Here is a 21,776-nt window from a genome sequence, read left to right on the forward strand (position 1 = left end):
AAAATGTTTACTTTTTTTTGCAGGCATCCATTTGTTTATATGCCATGTGCACTTCTAGGTCTCAAACATCCCTATCCACCATAAAGCCTTTAAGGGCTGGTGTTCCATCATAACCCCATCATGTTTAACATCTAGATATAGGTCATTAGAGTTATAATAACCAATAACAGCATAAAAATTGAACAATATGCAGATGGCACTCAACTCGACTTGAAAGTATTTTCTCCTCTATACATCCAAATCCTTGGAGGTTGCTTCACCTAATCCAGATCTGGATCTCCAGCCCCTACTGGAAGTTCAATACCACCAAACTACAATTCCTGCTATTCTCAGGGGACAATAAACAGCAACTAGTGCACACCAGTCTCAGTGACATCAATTTGGACCGATTCAAACCCTAAATTTCACCTACCACCAAGTCTCTCAGATTTATCCTGGATATTGACCTCAGCCTCAAGAAACTCTTCAGAAATAAAATCAAGATGACTGATACCACCTCTTTCTACTAAAGAAAGTGAAACTGTTACCATCAGAAAGTAACTTCAGAACTGTGGTCAATTCCTGACACTCGCATATCTTGGTAGTGGTAATGCCCAGCTTCAAGGACTCCTATATTCCACCATGGCCTACCTAAGGCATTTTGCATGCTGCAGCGTGCCTCTTCATGGCTTTGATGAATTATGACCATATCATTCCTTCCTTTAGGAAACCTGAACCTCACTGCCTCCTCTTAGCCTATGCTGTCTTCAAAACCAAATTAATCACCTAAAACTCAAAATCAGAACCCCCACCATTTTGTCTGAAAAGCTCACCATTTCCAGTGACTCAACACAACTGCAGTTGGGACACCATCAGAGACTGGAAATGATTAACTGCAAAAAGAGAAAAAAAATACACCATTGCTTCTCCATCCAAGCACCGAGGATCTGGAACAATATCCAGTATCCACCAGGACTCTCATAACCCTGCTACAATTTAGAAAAGAATTGAAGACACCCCTCTTTCAAGAAAACTACAACACAAAGTAGTAACAGTTTGCTTTCAGTATCAGAACTCAGCCTCCTTAATGATATGGTAACTGCAATTTTATCTTTCAACCTGCACAGTGCTTTGCTGCTTTTCTGCTAGGTTCATCCTACATAAATATCACATATATACATACAGAACTACCATCTTTGCCTCTGGCCAACTTCCTCCCTGCATCTTTCCAGCCCTCACTCAGTTTCCAATAGACTCCCACTTTGGGGTTTTCAACCAACTGCAATTCACTAACATGTCTATATTGGAGCGGGTACGCCCACCTCTTTGAGAAACGGGCCACCTCTTTGAGGAACGTCTCTGAGCTTTAAGTGTTTGGCTCTGATACTGTGTACAACAATAACTGCAGTGCCCCAGCAGCAATCGCAGGACGGCCATGTGACCCCATCGACTACCAGCAATAATCAACTGTTTCTTTTTACAGCCACCATGTTCCTGCCACTAGATACCCATGAAGGACACCAATAGAAATTGGTCTTTTAAAAGTTAACAAGGTCAACAGAGCTCCAGCAGCAACTGCTGGAGGGTCACGCAACTTCACCGGATCACCAGACTCAATCAGCTGTTTCCCCAGACTGCCACCACGATCCTAACATCAGAGGCTGTTTAGCACCTCTACTATGGCATCCCACCATCTAGCATTCTCAGCAACGGCACAGGCATTGCCTGATTGGTACTGTTTGAGCTAAAGTCACCCAATGGCCATAAAACCTGTCCCTTAGATAAACCCCTCACAATGTGCACCTCACTCAGATTATAGCACTGCCTCTATCATATATCCTGTCCTGTATACAGAGCACAAAATCAAACACATATTTACTGCACAGCTAATAATACAATTGCATTTGCATTCCACTCATCAGGACATGCATTCCACCAAAAGAACAAATTGTCCAACTGATGCTCATCAACACACATTTTACAGTTATTCACATTCCTTATATAGATAACAGGATAACTTATTGCAACATGAATATACTAATTATCACAAGACAATAGTTCACATTCATGTGCACACACGTCCTAATGTGTTCAACACTGCATGCTACAAAACGTAACACAAAGAATGCACATTTAGGATAGAAGGAAAACTTGCCATCCACAAATCCAACATTGCACTCTCACAAAACAAACTAAACCCATATTGTTTGAGCTTTCACTGTCTATTTAAACTGTCTTTAGCACATGCTGCCTCCTTCTATTTGATCACTTTGCCCAAACAAGAACATAATTGAAGAAATATCTAACCTCATTATTGCTACCACCATACCTCACCCCTAACCTTTTTCCTATGAGACTTGAAACTCCCCGTTTATTCCAAAACCAGTTAATTGAAGGGATCTCTTAACACATTCCTCATATGCCTTGCCATCAGTCAGAACATAATTCAACCATCCACTCCCACATCAATGGACAGGATGAATCACAATGTCATGCTCCAGCCACAACAACACATCTATCCATCATTGGTAAATGAAAAGAGAAATTCAGATCTAACACTCTTTCAAAGACTTTTACATGGATACCCTTCATAAGGAAGCTATCAACATCCAGAATACCCACCAGTCCACATCACATGTCAACACACCACTCAACAAACAGAACACAGTCCTAAAAGATCACGAGGAGACCAAGAACCTCTGTGCCATGGTACTTCCAATAACTCACATAAAACTAGCGCCCAAAATGAAGATAAGAAAAAAAATGTTGATGGACAAAGGCCTTTAAAAACCTTATCCAACTCCAAGCTCTCCAATCAGCACACAGATCTCTAATTAAGGTATCCAAAAACAGCATCTACAAGGTCACTGAAAGTAAAGCAAATTACAGGAGCAAATATTCCAATTTATGACTGTTAAGGTCGACATCAACCTTCACTCAAAATCAAGAGCCCCATATTAAGTAAACTTCTCCAAAAAGAGAAGCAAAATCAGGGCCCAGATCACTAACTGTTCTGCAGTGCTCTACTCTAATGGATAACCGTTAAACCTCTCTTGCACTCAAAACTAATTACCAGCCCCAATGCACTCTAAGACACATCCTCTGAAAACAAATACCATCCTTCATTACAAAAACTTCACAGAAGACACTTTTCAATCTCATCAATGCCTCCCTTAACCAGGGTACCTTGCCAGATAACTAACCTCAAAGCAGGACAGATCCTCTCTCTGCTGAAGAAACCTATCTTGCCAACCGATGACCTATCACCCACCTTCTTTCTGACCATGCTGCAGTATAGAGACAGATACTTTGCAACAATTTTTCTTCAGTGACAAAAACAAGTCATATCTCATGATCCTGGCTTGACCTCTCAATTGCTTTTGACAGTTGAACATCAAGCTCTGATGAACATTATGGAACAGAGTATGAGTTTCATTAATATGGTCTTGCAAAGGTTTACTTCATACCATTCCATTTGCCACCCTCTGACTCAGATAGGAACCTCTGAATCCCAGAACCTCTGTGTTGATTGTGGAGTTCTCCAGAAATCCACTCTACCCCATTTAGTTCAATATCTAGATCAAACCCCAGGGTAAACTACTCACTAACGAAAACATTAACATCTACTAATTGATTAGTAACACTCACTGCACCTCAGAATCTCCTCAGAGGATGGCACTAAGTGACATATGTCCTGCTTAAGGAATTTGAGAACTGAATGTTTAGCGCTTACCTAAATCTCAAACTATTATAAATAATATTCCTTCCGTTCCCCAATAATATGAAACAATCCATGTTTCAAGCCTGGTTGGCCAACATGATTTGATCCCCAACGGCAAACATCACATCACTTGGATTCACCCTTGATGCAGACTGTTTCTTCAAATAACACATCACTAAGTAAAACAAGAATGATACCAACTATTACTAATAAAGAACCTTCCCACATCTGAATTTGGATAAACAGTACAATCCATGGATTTCGCTATTTCAGTCACCTGGAAGTAGTCAAAGGTTAACTCACTACTCACTCTGACTCCAGACTGGCATTCCTAAGAGGAATTCTACATGCTTCAGCTCATCTCATCAGGTACCTGATCTTCCCAACATTTAAGGAACTTAACTAGGCTCTAGGCCTCCATAGTTTTCAAGATCAGTTGTGTTGCCTGTGAGCCCCTGAGAAAAAAACATTTCCGTTCCACTCCACTTTTTGGCCATTCCACTTGTCTGAAATGCTAGTTATCCTACGTTGCAATGTCACACAAAAAGCCAAGCCAAGACATGTTAAGACTTGAAATAAATAACTGCTGGAAAGAATGTCTACAAAAGAAACTTTCTCAGTTTGCCTTCCGTCAATCCAGAAGAACATCTACAGCAGCATAAAAACTGCTCCTACCCTCAGACAGTTCAGAAAAAAGCTGCAGACACCTCTTCACAGAACACTACCACCTTAACCCTTTTTTCTTGAAATCTCTCTTTGATACTAATACACAGGCTAGTGCTTTTAACAAATTTATGTAATAAAGCACTTGCTTATGCAAACTCTGCAGAACTTTTACTGTTCTATGGGAAGAAGACATTTTGATCACCTAATATAAAAACAAACATTCCCCCCACATTATCCTAAGCACACTCCTATTGGATCTTGGGCATTCCTATACAAGTCGAAGGGAAATTTCAGAGACAATTTTGTTTGCAAAGTTTAGCTATCCTAGGCCAATGGTTAAGGCTAGAACTTGGAATAGTGGGTACATTTTTGCAGACTTTGGGTTGTATAACGATCCGTCGATGTCAATGTCATCGCGGCACTTCAAATCCCGGGCATTACATCGCATCGGCCGTCTCACCGGTCATTATGTCATCGCGAGTAGTTGCACCGCAAATGCGGCAATTTAATTGGATCGCGTGTCACATCGCCGATATAACATCGCGCAACATGACATCGCGACGTTTGAGGCCACACAGTAAAAAACTGTATCAAGTGCGCTCATTGGTAATTCCGTAATATGAAGGGAAAAGGGGGACTTACATTTATTGTCCGATGCAAGTTATGTAGGAGCCTGTTAGCCGTTATCGGAGGAAATGTAATTCTCTGAAGCGCGGTAGCACTGGATCGTTAATCGGTCATGCTAAAAATGATGCAATGTTAAAACCCGATTATGTAAAGGGAAACAGAGTGCCTCATGGTTTGCTGGGTTTCGTTTCAAAACAAACAGACTTACTTGAATCTGGAGATCATGGACGCTTGTGGCGGGGCTTCGTCTCGCTTCAGCAAGACAGTTCACTTCCGAACTGAAAATGAAACAATATTACATGCCGTTTTAATGAAGGGAAACAGAGGGCCGTTAAATGGCAATGCCTAGTTAGATAACTAAACACCCTTACTTGAATCGGGTACTCGTAAACGAATGTGGCGGGCCTTCTTCTCACTTCAATAACACAGTTAAATTATGGGTATCAGGTGTTTAAGTACCGGTAACCCAACTTGTTGCATTCTGGGAGACAGAGTCCTCAAGGGAAGCAGCTAGTTGTGGATTAGGTCTGTGTTAGAAAAACATCTTACTTTCTACCCGTTTCTGACATTTAGTTTAACCTGTTGGTGACATTATTGAATCTTGCAAGCATGTAAGCTTTTGGGTGTTGTTTAATGACAGATAGACGGTCCATTTGAATTCTCGTTCATCATGTTTTTGTACAATGAAGTGATTCACCTTGGGAGCAGTCACCACTTTGTTTTTTATCCTTGAGCGGTGTTGTACAATTCATTGTCTGATCTCCTTATTGATCTTTCCAATGTAAATGTTTGGGCATGGACAAATAATTGCATATATCATGTTTTTCGTTTTGCACCCATGCATCCATCCACCCATCCATACCCATCCATGCATCCATTCATACACCCATCCATGCATGCATCATCCACCCATCCATGCATCCATCCATCCACCCAGCCATGCATACATCCATCCACCCATCCATGCATCCATCCATCCACCCATCCATGCACACCCATACATCCATCGATACACCCATCCATGCATCCACCCATACACCCAGCCATGCATCCATCCATCCACCAGCACACTCCGTTGTTTATTTTTTCATTGCGTGACTTCTATGTTTGCCACCAAGTGATCCGTACAATTTCCGTACATATCCGTGACTTCTATGTTTCCCACCAACTGAAATCCGTTGTTTATTTTAAATCCGTTGTTTATTTTTTCATGTAGCCCGCATATCATTTCCCCACATATCCGAGCTTTAACACAACTTTGCATGCATGCGATGTGAAAACGATGTAAACGCTCATCCGATGTCTAAGTCGCGGTGCAATAGCACCGCGATGTTTTGACCCCGATGTGTTTGGTGTTTCCCGCATTATTCCTTGGAGATATAAAATACTCCATGCCCAAAGCACATCTCGCTTTAGAAAAGTTATTTGAAATAATGTATTGGCGAAATACTCCAAGAACTTCCAAAGACCCATTGCCTGTGATTTATACAATGCAGCAATTTAAAGCATACGTATCAGGTTTTGCACTTGTGTCAAGCATTACATGAAGCTAGAACTAAATATTCAACATCTGCATTAAAGAGTTATATTTTGAACACAAATCAAGATGTAATAGAGTTGTTAAAAAACCCACCAAACGAGTTCACTTATTTTAAAGTGAGTACATTTAAAAAAAAATGGTTTTTATCAATTTTTTGATGAAGGGTTTTTATAAGCCTATTGTTCAATATTTGTATAATGATGGGTTTATATGGTGGGCTGTGTTTAATTATGTCTTTTAAGATGTTGATCGTAGACCTCAGTGAATGTAAAACATGATGAAATAAAAGAAGGAAATCAAGAAAGATAACACCAATGCCTGCCAATAGAAGCGAATGCCATTTTGTTTGCTGAGTGCTTCTGCTGAGTGTGTGGCTTGGCCGTTCAGGCTGGACTGTTCCCATGGGTCACAGGGTCTAGACTGATTTGCAGATGGCTAGGTTCAAACTCGAATGGCATGGTGAGCAAAATAACGGTGGATTTAGGCCCAGATCTCTGTACTGGGGTGAATGTATGACATTGTTCTGCATTCTGTCCATCAACTGTTGTTTTTACATTTGTCACCCCGAGTGAGACGGGTATGCTCAGACGCGAGTCCCGTGCTCTACATGCCACTGAACTCAAGTCATCCTGGCTGATGAGGGCTGAAAGCCGGAAACCGGTCCTAGGATGCTTGTTTCCAGTCCAGGGAGGACCTGGCTTGGCAATTCGGGCTGGACTGTTTCCACTGGGTGCAGGGTGAAGACTGATTTGCATATGGTTGGGTCCAAACTGGAATGGCATGCTTAGCAAACAATTGATGGATTTAGGCCCAGATCTCTTTACTGGGGTGAATGTATGACATTGTTTTGCATTCTGTCCATCAACTGTTATTTTTGCATTTGTCACCCCGAGTGCTCTAGTGGAAAGGCTTTATTTTGTAATAGAATTTTAGTTTCTGGCATACATTTTGGAAATGGACATTTCAAAATGTAAGTGTGTGCGAATTAAGTTTGTAATTGGGCCTGACCACAAACCGTTCATGAACATGTTGCCCTCTGGGGACAGTAAGAGTTTGACAGCATGGCGAGCAAGACTAACTTCAAAGTTGTAAGCTTATCATCATTGTGCCATTGAGCATGCACTCGGAACAATTATTGGACAGGTATATGGTTTATCTAGTTTGCCCTCTAGCACCAATGCTGTGAAAGATAGGGGAGATGAGCATTATAATATCTCGTTTACTTTCATCAATGAGTGAGAAAGTGTCATAGAGTTTGGTACAAGTGCCTCAAAAGATTGTAATAGAGTAGGTGTAGGAAGTAAACGTTAAAGGATGTTGGGTTGAAGAAAACTGAGGAGTATTAATAAAGAGAGAAGGACTTATAGATCAATCAATCAATCAGGGGGGTTGTAAGTGTGCTACTTACACACGGGAGAATGAAAGCGCTGGGGGAGGGGGGGGAGGAGCTCCGGTCAGTCGAAGAGCAAGGTCTTGAGGGTCTTCCTGAAGATATGCAGGGTGGTGGCGCGCCTGATGTTGATCAGCAGCTTGTTCCAATTCTTCACCGCGATGTAGGAAAAGGTCCATCCACCCATTCTTGCTCCCTGGATGCATGGGGGTTCAGGGGAGGGCAAGGTCAGCGGATCGGAGGTTCCTCTTGGGTACGTGGTAGGAGATTCTGTTGTTGAGATATTGGAGTCCAGTGTTGTGGAGGCACTTGTAGGCATGGGTGAGTATCTTGAAGGTTACTCTTTTCTCAATGGGGAACCTGTGGAAGTTGTACTCCTGTCAAGGGTACGCAGGTGCTGGGTGATGTACTTGTGTCGAGGGATGCAGAGGACGAGTCTGGCTGTGGTGTTCTGTATGGTTTGGGGTTTGCGAATTAGAGACTTGTTGATCCCTGCGTAGAGGGCATTTCCATAGTTCAGTCTGCTGGTTATGAGTGCGTGGGTGGTGGTCTTCTTTGATTCGGGGGGATCCATTTGAAGGTCTTCCAGAGGATGAGGAGGGTGTTGAAGCTGGTGGAGGCAACAGCGTTGACCTGTTGGGTCATGGAGAGGGAAGAATCGAGTAGGATTCCGAGGTTTCGGGCATGGTCTGTGGGGGTTGGGTGGCTGCCAAGATAGATTGTGCAGTATGTTGTAATGCTAGGAATGAGCTGATAGTGAATGATAGGGTTGTCATTAGGGAAGATAAAAGTATACCTCTTGAAGGACTTCACAGGGAGATCACGGGGTATTACATGAAGGTCATAGTGAAATTTCAAGTAGTAGTAGGGAAGCAAAATGATTTGTGGTGACCTGGTATTGATGCCCAGCTGACAGCTGGATATGGGATTGTGAGATTTGTTGCAGGAGTGGTAAGTCAACTAAGACATGCAGTGTTGCAGCAGGTTCTGAGGAATTGTCAGAAGGTCCAGGGACGAAAATAGAGATTGATTGGATGGGGTTTTCCACAAAAGGAATTGTATGCTGTTGTTTTTATTGAATACTGTTCTAAGTGGCCAGAATTGTGTATGGTTGAAGTGTTACCATTGGGGTTGTTATTGGTTTCCAGGAGGGTGTTTTCTATACATAAGTCATAGCAGAAAAGATTGTTTTTGATAATGGAATGGAATTGCATCCCAGAAAATTAAATCATTTAAAAAAAGTTGTGGAATCAAACATTCATATCATTATATCCCTTTGAAGCAATGGTCAGGAAGAACATTTTAAAAGGGAGGTAAAGGACTTTCCAGCTTGCTCCTCCATCAAGGATTTGTTGGAGGAAGTCTCTTTAGACTTCATCGTTGTCATACAGAATTCCTCTCAATCCTTTGCAAGGGAAGATAGCGTTTGAACTTCTGACGTGGTGGAAACCTGCCACCATGTTGGTCCCATGGTAGTTATTCCTTAGGCAGAAGAAAAAGGACTCAAAAGGTAATTATGTTGAGTTGTTTGGACAAAATATTGAGTTCAAAATATTGCAATACATTAATTTCTGGAACTAAATATTGTGCTGTGAAATATTGTGGCCAAGAATATCATTGTCAAGAATATTTTTTGGGGGGGTAACTAATATGGTTTTTAAAAATATTGTTGCTAATAATATTGTTTTCAGTAATATAGTTGAAAAAATATATTTTTTATTTACTTTATAGTGTTTTAGTTAATGTAATCATATTATAGAGTTGATTCCGATTCAGGAAACAAATCCGTATGACGATTCGTATTCGTAGCCGTTTCCGTACAAATCGTACGAATTCATTCGAATCGCGTAGTACGCTCCGTTGTGAGAAAATACATCTGAATTATTGTGAACCGTACGAAAATGAAGGGTAAATCCGTACAACATCGACCCGCACAGTGACCCGTACGATTTGTAAAAATGCCGTACGACCCGCCAAGTACGATCCGGACCGGGGAATGAGTACGCAATACGTACAGTAAACGTTGCGTATGAGCAATTTGTATGGAGGGCAACACTATCACATACGCACCATACCCCTAAAATCAAGGGAGTACGCATGGGCTGTACTCACCGTACACCTACAACCTTGGGGTGTACGAACCGTACCTCTACGGTTCATACACCTACGATCATGGCGTGTACGCACGGGGACATATGCACCATACCCCTGAAATCCAGGGGTGTACGCACCGTACCCCAATGCACCGTACTCCTGCAATCATGGGGTGTACGAACTGCACCCGGGGGGGTCCGTTTCATATGCATTTTGAGGCAAAATCTGCTTTTACAGACGTTTTAGTCTCCCGTAGAAAAAGAGTCGTACGGAGTGTTCTCGATACAATTCATACTTGCTGGGTCGGAAAATGCAGCTTCGATCCATATGGACATCGCGTACTGCTCGTTCTGAATGCAATTCGTACGGGTTAGTGAGTTGTATGGTCTTCGGTACGATTCATACGGAGAACTGCTTCGGGTACACATCGTCCTACATCGCACGTACGGGTACGGTTCTGCATACGATTCGTACAGAAAAAAGCTCCGTACGGCTATTCGGAGGGCATTTTACCGAATCGTAATCGACCCCTATGTGTTAGTATTGTTGGTATAAATGTTCTTAATTTTATTAGATTTAGTAAGAAATTTTATGTGATTGTGTACACATTTTTTATGTTTTTAGTCATTTATAATGACATAGTGGTTGTTGGGTTTGTAGGGGGATAGGGTGGGAAGTTTTTTAAATTAGAAATGTTTTTTCAATTATTCTTTTTTACTGCTATTTAAAAAATGTTATCCTTATTTCTTGATCAGTCATATAGCCTGTCTTGGCTCAATCAATCAATAAATCAATCATAGTACTTGTTGAGCATGCTACTTACCCGTGAGGGTCTCAAGGTGCTGAGGGGAGAGGGGTGCTGCTACTGCTCGAAGAGCCAGGTCTTGAGGAGTCTTCTGAAGGCGAGTAGGTCTTGGGCCTGCCGTATGTGGGTAGGGAGGGTGTTCAAGGTCTTGGCGGCGAGGTAGGAGAAGGATCTGCCGCTGGAGGTCGTTCGTTGGATGCGGGGGACAGCGACAAGGGCGAGGCTGGCGGAGCAGAGCTGGCGGGTGGGGGTGTAGAAGCTAACTCTGCTGTTCAGGTAGGCTGGTCCAGAGTTGTGGAGTGTTTTGTGTGCGTGGGTGAGGAGCTTGAAGGTGATCCTCTTATCAACGGAGAGCCAGAGTAGGTCTTTCAGGTGGGGGGTGATGTGGGTGCGGTGGGGAACATTGATGATCAGTCGGGCGGAGGCGTTTTGGATGCGTTGTAGTCATCGTAGGTGTTTGGATGGGATTCCTGCGTAGAGTACGTTGCGATAATCCAGTCTGCTGCTGACGAGGGCCTGTGTCACCGTTCTTGTTTCGGTCGGGATCCACTTGTAGATCCTGCGGAGTATGCGTTGAGTGTTGTAGCAGGAGGAGGAGACAGCGTTGACCTGTTTAGACATGGAGAGGGAGGAGTCGAGGATGAATCCTAGGTTGTGTGCATGTTGTCAAACACAATGCGCCCCACCAGACTGATATGCATATTACTGAATGGATGTTACTACCCTCAGTGTTACATTAGTGTAATCATTGGATTGTGACCAGATTTTCAAGTCAAGAAGTTCATCCAAAGAGTTTTAGATCTTCTTACATTCACCTCATATCCATCTGAAAGACCTAGTTTACTGCTCTAACCCAGAGGAATCCACAGGGAACATCTACAGATTTGCATTTACTTGCACATGCCCTACAAACCAGCAATATCAAGTAGAAGAGCAACCGCTCCTCTGTTTTGTTTAATTTCTACTTAGTGTAGTATCAGTACCAAATAGTATTAAGGTATCACTTAACTTAACATCCTGTATAAAAACCTTCGACAGAAGATTACTCACATCCTGCCGGAATAGAGGAAGCTTTGGACATATACTGAAGAGCTGCGTGTCACCTGACCCAGGGGACACTACACTTTAAACATACTTGTTCTTGCTTCAAAATTGTAGCCATTTGTTGGGTGAACAGTATAATACATGCAATGTGAAAAAATGTTTATGCTATAGAGGGGAAGGTTTTATTGTGTCATACAATAGTTTCAATGATTTTTGACAGAGAACTTCAAGAAGAGAGAAGTAGCACTGTGCCGAGACATATTTAACAGAGCTGGCTGCCTTTGACATTCTCAACTTCCATTAATTCCCAGTACCAGAGTGCAACTCTTTGATATGTATAGAACTAGAGAATATGCACCCTCTCCTGGTCTGCCCATGATTGAGCTGACCACCAGGCAGCTATTTGTAAGTATTTGAACCTGTAAAGTGTGCCTTTTGTTCTTTCAAGAACCTCCTGCCACAACATTCATTGGAATCCGGTTCTGAGATGTCTCAAGGTTTGAATGCCAGACTCTCTATGAGGGATGCTAAGACTATCCTTTATACATTCAGGTGGTCAGGGGAGTCCCAGATTGATGAAGTATTCAAATAATAAGGTATTCCAAAGATTTTCCTTAAAGCAGTCCATACTTGGCAGACTTTCAGTATCTTTAGTCAAACATTTTTAAAGAACTTTGGATTGCCAAACTTCTGCAGGAACTCTTCTGTCCATGCTCTTCTGACATCACTGAGAAAAAATATGTAATGGTAGACTGCCTAAGAGCTGAACCCAGCACTAGAAAGCTCTTAAACTGGAAAGCATAAGTATAATTTTCGAAGCCCGGTAATGCTAAACTGCCATGCTGCAGCTTATTGCTAAGCTTTTTCTATGAAAGTCTAGGCAAATTCTACTCCCAAACAAATTAACTCACATCCCCTTGAATTCTCTTAATTTCTTTCTTAGGGAAAGTAATGGATTATAGTTAAAGTAAGAGGTCAATTTTAAATGAATCATCATTTTTTCAGGTTTGCTCAGCCATATTAGTATAGAGGGAGGTTACAACACTTTCGCAGCAGTAGGTTAATTTCCTTAACTACTTTAGTTGTATTGGATGTGGCTATGTCTTCCAGCTTCCCGATTATTGTAACACTTGAACATCTAATTTGGTGCTTCAAGTTATGTATATGTCACCTTTAAGACAATGACATGATCTCCATTTTGTCCTGGATGATTTGATAGCCCGAGAGCTGGCCAAACTCATGAGCTAGAAAATACAGCCTGGGGATATCGATGTGTGGATAGGTGGTGTATATATTAGGATATCATCCGCGTAGAGGGCCAGCTTTATAGTAAGAAACATGCAGTAAAGGGAAAGATTACTGGATCTGAGTGGATGGTCTGTGAAAATGGTTCAGTGTATAAGGAAAAGAACTGAGGTGAAAGTGGGCAACCCTGCCTTGTTCCCCGATTTATAGTGATTGCTTTGGATAGCTCTCCGTTTACTAAAGCTTTGGCACTTGGTGAGTGCTATAAATTTTGGATCGCTTTAATCATATTTCAGGGAAATTTAAAGCTTCCAAGAACCTCCCATAAATTGGACCAGCTAACCGCATCTAAGGTAGCAATCGTCAATGGATCCTCAAATGCTGTGGCCATATCTACGGCTCCTATTAAACAAGCATTTACAATGCAATAGGTCTCGCAGCATTAAAGTTTGAGTTATTGGCATTGTGTATAACAATGTGTTGCATAATTTTTTAGCAAACTTTGAATTGGTGAGCAGTGAGAGTGTGTGCAAGAGTTTGCTGTTGCTCACAGCTGTTATTATTCACACAGCTCTGATGATGCACCTCACGCACGGGGCTGACGCAGTTATTATTCACACAGCTCTGATGATGCACCTCAGGCACGGGCTCACAGCTGTTATTATTCACACATCTCTGATGATGCACCTCAGCACGGGGCTGACGCAGTTATTATTCACACAGCTCTGATGATGCACCTCAGCACGGGACTGACGCAGTTATGATTCACACAGCTCTGATTTCATTATTTTGCATTCTCAGCAGCCATGTAAACAGCAGAACAAAATAAGCAACGGAACGGAACATGATGACTACATATCACTGAGGCATAAGCCATGTTTCGATGTTCTTATTCAAATAAAAAATGTTCACACAAAAGAAAGCTAGGACGTGTTATAATCTCCTGTTAACATCTTTCTGTAAAGCCTCATACGAAAAAACCCTCAGACCATGATTTCACATATTCAAAACATAACACCTCCCTCATCCACACTGCTCTCCCAAGACAATACCCATAGGTGTTTGTAAGAAATATTTGATCTTCCCTTCACAACTGAGAAAGCAATGAAATTTTAGCAACTATAGTGACCACAGTGGATATCTTCTAGGGGGGATTATTAGGCATACAGACACTCATGACAACTGTTCTGTGACAGGAAAACATAGGCGTTTGAAAAAGCAAATGGAGATAATGCATCCAGGGACCCTAGACATAAAATGATTTAAAGGGTCAATAGGTCATCCTAACCTGGGAAACTCAGGGCCCGATGTAGGTGGCCCAATACCGATCGGTAACGGCCGAAAATACCGATTTTCGGCCCTTACCGAGCGGTATCGAGCCATCGGGATGTAGGATCCAGAAATCCGGCCGAATCGGTGTTTTTACAGATTCGGTATAGATATCGAATCGGTAAAATACCGATTCGGAAATACACCGAATCGGTAATGTAACGAATCGCTAACATACCGAATCGGTAAATATACCGAATCGGACCATTTACCGAATCGGTAAAGTTACTGAATCGGTAAATATACCGAATCGGACCATTTACCTAATCGGTAGAGTTACCGAATTGGTCAATTACCGAATCGGACCATCTACCGATTCGGTAGAGTTACCGAATCGGTAAATTACCGAATCGGACAGGCTAAAACTCAGATAGAGATGTAGGGAAGCACAGAAACACCGATTTAGGCTCAAAATCGGTATTTCAAAATCGGTATTTACCATGAATTGGAATCAGGTGGTAACCAACTGCAACCTATAAAATTAGACCCAAAATGCAATGCAACTTGCAGGATGGCGGCATTTTATGTCATTGCAAGGCGGCTACGGCCACAGCAGGAAGGAGAGAGGGGATGGCAAAGAGAGGAGCAGGTCTACAGACAGAGGATCACCCTGTTCATGCTCACAGAGGCAGAGATCCTACAGAGGTACAGGCTGGACTCAGACATCATTCTGGAGCTCATCAGGGACCTAAAACCACTGTTGGACCACCCCACCCCAAGGGCACACGCCATCCCACCGCACGTGTAGGTGCTATGCAGCCTACACCTGCATGCGTCTGGCAGCTATCAAAGTGCAGTTGCAGCGGTAGGAGGGGTGACCCAGAGCAGCCTGTCAAGGTTTTTCCACAAATTCCTTGACGCCATGATACAGAGGATGGACCAATACATTTCTTTCCCTGCAACCCATGCGGAACTGGTACAAACAAAAGCAGACTTTTACCAGATGGCACGATTTCCCCACATCATTAGCTGCATTGATGGCACACACATTCCGATTTGCCCCCCTGCTGACACAGAATACATATACCGCAATAGGAAGTCTACGCACACCATCAATGTGCAGGTGATTTGCAATGCAAAGTGCGCCATCACAGACCTGGTTGCAAAATTCCCAGGGAGTACCCACGACTCCTACATATTTCAAAACAGCGGCATCTATGCACGGCTGACGGCAGGGGAATTTGGTGAAGGATACCTCCTAGGTGAGACACATCATCAGACCCCCATTACAAAAATAGCACTGTGAAGTACATGTATGCATGTGAGTAATGTTACCCCTTTTCCTTCTAGGCGACAGTGCATATGCCCTCCGCTCATTCATACTCACCCCCTACCTCAACCCCTCAACACCCAGCCAAAGGAGGTATAACCGGGCCCACAAAAGCACAAGGAATGTAGTAGAACGGACCTTTGGCATCTGGCAAAGCAGGTTTAGATGCTTCCACAAGAGTGGAGGTGCAAGGCAGTATACCCCCATCACCTGCTGTAAGATAATAGCTGTTTGTGCAATGTTGCACAACCTTGGGGTGAAGAAGGGCACTGAGGTGGATTTGTCAGACTACGAGGACCATGACGACGACGTTGCTGTGCCACTAACACAACCTGCTGGGGTGTCTACACCAAGTGATGGCAGATACAGACGTGAGGAGATAACTTACAACTATTTCTGAGTGAGTACAGATGCACAGACAGGTTATGGATGTGAATTTTTTTTTAATAATGTTGGCACAACGTTAAAGCACTGATGTCCAACAAATGAAATTATGAAATGAAAGGTGGGGACTGGAAATGGGCCGGGTTGCCTCACCCACACTGGCAGAGTCATTTCCTGCTGCTCTTTGCAGAGCCACTGGGATGCTGCCCCCCCTTCTGCCTGGCCGGCTGCCTCTGAGGAGCGCCTGGTGCTCCTGCGCGGCTCTGACACAGCGCTGGCCGGGCTGCTGCAGCTGCTGCTGTCCCCAGCCTTAGCCACGTCCAGGGCAGGATTGACCACTGTGTTAGAAATGATGAGGGCCTCCATGGCACTGGTGATACTGGCCATGCCCCTGGTCACCTCCGCAGTGTTTTGTGTCAGGCACTCCTGCATATTTGCCCCTCGGCGGCATAGCTGGGACGTTGTGACGGCAAGCCGGTTAATTGCCCAGTTTTGTACACGGGCATCCCTGCGCCTTGTGTGCTCATTATTTTCCATCTTGGCACAAAGCTGTGTGATGGCGGTCGTCATGCGACCCAGTCCTGTGGCAATTTCTCTGTTTGTTTGTGCCACCTCCTTGTTGCTTGCCACAAACTCACCAAAGCCCTTTGCCATTTCTACCATCTGCAGGTTGTGTGCACGCAGTTGGCGGTGGCATGCCAGGATGGATTTGGCCTGCATCTGCTGGATTCGCACCATGCTCCCCTCAAGCCCTTGAACACTGTGCCCTCCCCTGATTGACATGCACTGCTGGGAGTGCGTGGGCGGTGGCGATTGGTGCTGGCCTGCTGGGTGGACTGCTGTGCCACAGGTGTCGCTGGTGTGGGTGCTGGTGCCTGACCCGCAGCTCCCTCCATGATGGTAATTGGGGCCACAATACTCCTCCTGGCTGGAGATGTGGCAGGTGCTGGCTGGGACTGTGAGGGGGAGTTCTCTGGCGAGAACTGCAATGGGGGGATTGTGACAGTTGGGGGAGTGGGGAAATAAGAGGGCATGTACTGGGTCGTCCTCATTGACCATGGCACTGCTGTCCTCCTCCTCCTGCGAGGCATCCATGGTGCTTGGCCCTGCCACCACACTGTCCGCTGTCACTGGAGCTGTCGCTTGTGCAGCTGAAGCTCCACTGCCTGATGGCGCACCTAGGTATAAAGAAGCATTTGTGAACTGAGTGAAAATGTCTTCCAGTCACTACAATAAAAGCATTGCACATGTCACTTTCATTACTCTGATTATTTTTACAGTGCATTGCAGATTAATGTGCACTGACATATGTTCCAACATTAGATGACTACATTTCCCATTATGCATTGCTCATGTATGGTGCTAGCAGTACTGGACTGGGGTTTGGCTGTACATTGAGGCTAAAGGGGAGGTGTCTGGTTGGGTGTGTCATGCTGCGCATGCTTCTTACCTTTTGCTGTAACTCTGGCTGAGCTGTCCATGTCCCCTACTCCCACCACACTCTCCGTCTCGATGGTTGTGGCCACCAGTTCCTCCAGGTCAGTCAGGGGGGGGTGCGGGGTTCCTGCCTCCACCGGTCAGATCTGCCTGCTTGTGGAGCTCTGACAATTTCCTCTTGGTGAGGCTCTGGATATCATAAAACCTCTTCTTGAGGTCCTCCAGGCTCCTGGGGGTCACACCAACAGCATTGACCCTCTCACTGATGGCACTCCACAGTTTCCTCTTGGTGGACTCAGGGACTGTGAGGGACAGCCTCCCAAAGAGCTGCCTGTGGACCCTCACCACCTCCTCCACCAGTACTTGCAGCTCCATGCTGCTGAACTTCACTTTGCACTTCCTCTCAGCCTTCTGGCTCGCTGAGATGCTTGCCATTTCCACTGTCTGCAAAATCAGCTACCACTCTCTCTGCTGATCACTCTCACTGCTCAGCTCGGGCTGCCTCTCCAGAAAGTTCTAATGAGTTGCACCTGCCTGGGTAGCCACTCCCTGCTAGGGTGGGGGAGGTGGTTCCACCTCATTGGCTGTTTTCATTGGTTTCACTTGGTTGCCGATTCCGTATTTACCGATTCGGTATTTGCCTAATCGGTATTTGCCGAATCGGTAAATTCCGATTCGGTTTTTCCAATGCATTCCTATGGGCCTTTTGGCCCATAGGGTTGTATTGCCATTACCGATTCGGTAAGTATCGAAACACAATACCGTTTTTTTCCGAATCGGTATTTTACCGATTGTTTTCTCTACATCTCATTTTCCGATTTCAGAATACCGATTCGGTAAAAATCGGTATTTTAAAATCGGTAAATGACTTTTACCTTCATCGGGCCCCTAATGTGGTGTTTTTCTTGACCATTGTTCAGATGACGTTTTCCGGGGGTGGCTTTAGAGGAATCAAGAGAACAGTTTGATTGTACTGCATCATTTGAGAAACACGTAAAACACAGTTAAAGATCCTAATATTGTTCGTGTTGCAGCCGGCCTCTGAGACAAGGCAGTGTAAAATCCAAAACACACATACAGTGCTCCCCAGTCGCAATAATATATACATTCAAGTTCGTGTACAAAACTCCCTATCTGAGGGTAGGGTGACAGAGGAAGAGGAGGAGAAGTGTGTGTGTGCGTGTGCGTGGGGGGGGAGGGGATGTAGGAGTGCTTCTCCGTGTCTTAAAATTGTAAGAATCAAAGGAAAGCAAAGGGAGTGTGACTTACAGCAACAATGCCTCCGGATCCAGCGTTGGGCATCTCTCAGCATTCTCAGAGTACCCGCGACACTCTCCCTGCCCGTTCTCGGTTGGGTAAGGCCTCCCTGCCTGTTCTTGGTTGGGTCAGGCCTCCCTGCCCGTTCCCCGATGGGTAGGGCCTCTTCCTGGTTGCCTCCCTGCCCGGTCTACGAGAGTCTGCCTAGGGTACTGACAGAGTCGCACAAGCCACTGACTGAGCATTTCAATGCCGGCCTCGACAGCTGACAGGAGGAGGGGAGGGGGCATCTCAGCATTCCACACATCTGCTCGCTCTGATAATAAAATCCAGTCCTGTTCCAAGAACACCTGCCTCGCCCAAGCCCCGGAGTGTGGCCTGGCTGCCTGTCCTGAACAAGCCTCATGCCCATGGCATCTAAGAGAGTGGGCCAGTTATTCCATAAAATCAACACCACCAATGGAATGCGTGTCTATCGCTGCTGGAATCTGGAGGACTTTCATCACTTCTGCAACTGTCCTTCGTGCCTTCTAGCAGGCTGCTGGTGCCTGACTGCAGAGACTCTGCCCATTCAAATTCAAGTTCATCCACACAGGTATATGAATTTTTATATCACTCGGTCTTCTGTTCCAGAGCATCTTTTGCAGTACAAGAGCAAACTGACACTTTATTAAATTCCTGTGGCTTGTACTTGCTAAATTTCAGAAAGCAGCGTATGTGAAGTCTGAATGCTGCGCGGTGAAGGAGACCCGCTGTGCACCCACTGTTTGTGCAATACAATGTATAAGTCCCCAAAGGTTCTGATTGGAGAAATACTAACAATTAGCGCCAGAAAAATAACATGTTATCAGTTGATTATGTATGGGGATGAAGATACTATTTTTTCTAGAGTTGGGCATTGTAGAATGTAGAGTGATATAAATAATCTTATCAGTAGAAACCAGTTCAACAAGGATAGAGTGCGTGCAGTAACAAGAACAAGATGTGAGTGAAACCGAAACCTTCCGTGGGGCGGGACTTCCGTCTTCGGAAGGCCGCGCAAGCGCCCACGGAGTGCCTGGCCAGAGAAGCAGTGCAGGTGACGCGGGGCTCCCATGCCCGAGGGAGAGCCCTGCGGAGGCTGCAGAAGTCCAGAATGGCGGTAAGTGGGGCTTAATTGTAGGGGGGGAGGGGGGTGCACTTGTGTGTGTGTGTGTGCGCCGCGTGTGTGTATGTGAGCGGCGGCAGGGGGGGCGGGGTCTCTGTATGTGTGTGTGAGTGCGTGTGTGTAGGTGCACTTGTGTGTGTGTGCGGCGGGGGCACAGGGGTCTCTGTATGTGTGTGTGCGTGCGTGTGTGTAGGTACGCTCGTGTATGTGTCTCTGTGTGTGTGCGCATACATAAGCAGGGGGAGGTGTGGCTGTGTGTTACAGCTTTCCCGGAGACAGGAGCTGGCACGGCGTGCTCGCTCGCGCGCGCGGCCCGCTCCAATCGCCTCCTCGGAGAGGAAATGCGCACGGCCAGGTGCTGTCTCCTGGAAAGCTGCATCGCTCACAATAGGTCTCTGGCGAGACAGCGCTTCGCGCTGTAATCGCCACGAGACCTAAACATGCATTCAATTGCCTGTCTGGAATAAACCCTTTTTTGTCACTGTGTATAAATGACTATATATGGGTAGGTATCCTTCTAGCCACTATTTTTCTAAAGATTTTGTAGTGATCATTCAATAGCAATATGGGCCTATACGAGTCTGCTCAGCTAGGTGGTTTTCTGGGTTTTAAAATAATTACAACTGTTGCCTCTACCCAGAAAGATGGCAGACAATGAATATCTAACATTATCTGATTAAATAAAAGCACAACCAAGGGGCAAGTTCTGGTGCCAATAGTTTATAGTACTCCACTGGTTCTGCATCTGGGCCCATACCTCTCCCATTCTTTGATGTTTTAGGGGATTATTACAAGTCTGGCAGTCCACGGACCACCAAACTCATGGGGGCATGGCGGTGATGGTCTTCCGACTGCCCTATTCCTACCAGGGCGGACGGGCCACCCTGGGACCACCTCCAGGGAATCCAAGATCCCTGGCGGTCCTACAGCGTTTTTGAGGCTGCAATAGGCTTGGCTCAATTTCAGCCAACATCGTAATTAGGACCTTTAAATGTTTTTATAGTAATTGATATTTATGTGTACTTTATTTAACTGTTCATTTTGTATAATGGTTATATATTTAATATTTTCATAAAAATAATATTTTTTAGGTGGCGCTGAAAATGTTGATGAGATTATATTTGATATATAAATTAATTTTTTATTTATGTATTGATTGATGTTAAATAAAAAATTAAGACTTTTTATTTGTGTTATTATTTTGTGACTGTGACAGTATACGTAATTTTGTTTTTTCTATCTTTATATTTAACTTATACGTTAACTCTTTTTTTTACTTTTGTAAATAAATACATTTATTAATTTAATAATGTTTTTTATTATGTTTTCAAACATTTATACTAAATAGAATTTGTATTCATGTATGTAATCTAAACATTTTCCCTTATGATATTTAGGCTGGAAAGAGGCATGTTTCTGATGTCCTCCACGGTGGTCAATTCCTAATTTGGCAGACGTGACCAGCGACTACTTTTGGCCAGTCCCTTTACTACGACGATGCCAGTTGGACGCTCATCCGACCAGCATCGTAATCTGGCCCATAGTATTAAATAATGACTGAAATGTATTTACTTCATATCATATTATATTTATGAATTATAAAATTGAACATTTACTACATTAAACTGTTTACATATTAGAAAATAAATATTTTTATATGGTTTTGGATTATGTTACTGTCAACAATATTTAGTTACCAATATTTTTGTTGTTTCCGCTATCAGTATAGGAACACAATATTGTGGCAAATATTATTATTGACACAATATTTTTTTCAACAATATTGTTTGCCAGAACATTGTGTCACGGATTGGAGAGCATCAAAGGAAAATGAAAGAGCA

This window comes from Lissotriton vulgaris, chromosome 11 (assembly GCF_964263255.1).
Source record: "Lissotriton vulgaris chromosome 11, aLisVul1.2, whole genome shotgun sequence".
Classification (NCBI taxonomy): Eukaryota; Metazoa; Chordata; class Amphibia; order Caudata; family Salamandridae; genus Lissotriton; species Lissotriton vulgaris.